A 2885-nucleotide genomic window follows, 5' to 3' on the forward strand; every position below is an offset into this window, starting at 1 on the left:
CGTATCAGGGTGATGGTCACCTCATAGAATGGCCATATAAGCACAGAGAAGCAGAGGAGATGATGAATAGAAATACACATATTAGTGGGAGACACACAAAGTGTCTTCCAAAGAGTTTGCCATTGGAAAACTCATTCCTTAAGAAATAGTAGCAGAACTATCAATGTGAATAGTGTACAATTTATTTTATACATTGTGTTCCTCTGATTATGGTGTCATCAGTTCCTAGTATAACTGAAAACATATCTTCTAGACACTTAATAGGAAAAAAAAGTTCTATAGCCAATCGCCAAAAAAAGTGTTAGTTACTATTCTTTATCAAAATTTATCCAACCTAAAAATGAGATTAAATTTGTGTTAAAAAATGAAAAATTAAAGAAAACAGTCCTTTTTTTTTTTTTCAAAGCAAAGGAAACACATTTTATTTTATTTTATTTTTGGCTGCACTGGGCAGCACATGAGATCTTAGTTCCCTGACCCGGGATCAAACCCGTGCCCCCTGCAGTGGAAGCGTGCAGTCTTAACCACTGGACCACCAGGGAAGTCCCTGGGATCACATCTTCATCAGCTGCTCCTCCATTTTCATTATATGAAATTTTATGTATCTGTCTTCGGAGAAAAGCATCAGTGTCAAATCTAGCAAGGAAATATCTGCCCTTAGGACATGAGTCTGAACAAGTACTTGAAAATGTGACAACAGAATTTTCTGATCACATTTTAACAAAGGATTTACTTGCTGATCACTAAGAAGTAAAATTCAGAAAATAGTCCCCCCTCCTCCACTGCAAGAATAAATCTATAATAAAACATTTTCAGTCATCCTCTCCCCTCTTCCCAAGGTGTGCCCTTTCATGTGCACTTCACTGTAGAGCCAACTGACATCCAGAAGTACTCTGAAAGGCACCTGGCACTGTTGTGTTACTCATGCCTCTGGTACACCTCCCTGGCAGGCAAGTGGAACCTTTTCTGTAGCGTCCCACTTTCAATAGAAATTTATTGAAAATTTTTCTTGATAGCAAAATACTTAAAGATTCCTTCCCCCTGCTCATTCTTCAGTTATCTACTGAAAATTACAGAATTGAAAAGGTTTTGCCCCCAGTTGTGATCAAAACATGGAATATTGAAGAATATCTGGGTTACTCTAAGTTCTTAGGTTACATACGTAGATATGTACAGAGGAAGTTGAACCCCAAGTTCTTTTCCTTCCCAAAATGGGTAACAGAAGAAAGGATTTGATTAGCACAGCTGAAGAAAACTGATACTCATTCTATGATAGAGCAAAGCAGGCTTTTTCCACCATAAACTGGTACCACCTTGTTGGTCATAAACCCTGCAGAGATCCAACAAGATGAGCCTCAAATTTCAAAGAGAATCAGCAGAGAATGCTAAGATATATGAACAGAAGAGAATGCTGCTAAAGGCACAGAGCAAAGAATCCCAAGGAATTTTTAGTGCCATTTTCATTTAATAAGCCAGTAGTATAGCAACCTAAAGACCTTGGCTGTGATCACACCAGGATGTTTTTTTTTTTTTTTTTTTTGCGGTACGCGGGCCTCTCACTGTTGTGGCCTCTCCCGTTGCGGAGCAACAGGCTCCGGACGCGCAGGCTCAGTGGCCATGGCTCACGGGCCCAGCCGCTCCGCGGCATGTGGGATCCTCCCACACCGGGGCACGAACCCGTGTCCCCTGCATCGGCAGGCGGACTCTCAACCACTGCGCCACCAGGGAAGCCCACACCAGGATGTTTTTATGGTACTGCTGCAGGAAAACATAATGGGCAGCTGGCATCCTCTGGCTCACGGTGCTCAGCGAGCAGCTCCTGCATCAACTCCGTGGAGAGCCTATGGCTGGGGGGTGTAGTGGAGGTATTTCTTGCCAGATGGGAGCTCTTTGGTGAAGACTCCTTTAGGGAAAAGTTTTTTGGCTTCCTCTTCAGGGATGGTTAGAAGGACCATCACGCTGTCTCCATTCTTCCAATAAACTGCGGTGGCAACCCTCTTTTCTGCAGTCAGCTGGAGAGAGATAATGACTCGGAGAATCTCATCAAAGTTCCTGCCAGTGGTAGCTGGGTAGAGGATGGACAGTTTTAGCTTCTTATCAGGACTGAAAATAAATACCACATGAACTGTTACAGGCATGCCCTTTTCGTCCTTCTCTGCTGGATAAAGCATGCCCAACTGGATGGCAAGGTCCTGATTCTTATCATCAATGATGGGAAAAGGTAACTCTTTTGTGGGCTCATCACCATTGTAAGCATTGATATCCTTGCTCCAGGCAAGATGGTCTTCAACACTGTCTACTGAAAGGGCAATCATCTTAACGTTCCTCTTGGCAAATTCTGGTGCCAGCTTGCTGGTCTGCCAAGCTCCGTGGTACACACTGGGGTAAAGTCCCGAGAGTGGGAGAAGAGACTGCCCCATGAGTCTCCCAGATAGTCATGGAAACGGATGCAGCCGATGGTAGTACTGGTCTCGAAGTTGGGAGCCTCGTCCCCAAGAAGGAGCCCTCCGGGCATGGTGGCAGCGGTGACACGGAAGGAGGACTCCATTTTCTTATATAAAATGATTATTTTGATGTAGTGCTACCAAAGTCTTAAATCCTTATGCTATTTTAATACTTTAATCCTTCATAGACTTTTACAATTGAATCCTAAAATACAGTAAACACACACATGTAACTGGTGTGTTGAACAAACATGACTAAAGAAATATAGTCAACACTTCATGAACTCTCATTGTCCTTTCAACATTTATTCATAGAAAAGTTTTCTTGTTGTCAACTTAAAAGAAAAGTTATATGATGACTTTATTCCACGAAACCCTTTGGAATTATTTCATCAGAAATGTCCAGTACAATAGCTTAAATCTTCATGATTCATTGAAAAG

The 2885-nt window shown here is 42.3% G+C and overlaps 1 pseudogene; it reads right to left on the reverse strand.

Moving 5' to 3' along the window:
• Positions 1-1841: 1841 nt before the first annotated feature.
• Positions 1842-2515, reverse strand: LOC112393815 (peroxiredoxin-6 pseudogene; annotated as a pseudogene).
• Positions 2516-2885: the final 370 nt, after the last annotated feature.

Source organism: Neophocaena asiaeorientalis, unplaced genomic scaffold (assembly GCF_003031525.2).
Source record: "Neophocaena asiaeorientalis asiaeorientalis breed wild unplaced genomic scaffold, Neophocaena_asiaeorientalis_V1.1 scaffold7, whole genome shotgun sequence".
NCBI lineage: Eukaryota > Metazoa > Chordata > Mammalia > Artiodactyla > Phocoenidae > Neophocaena > Neophocaena asiaeorientalis.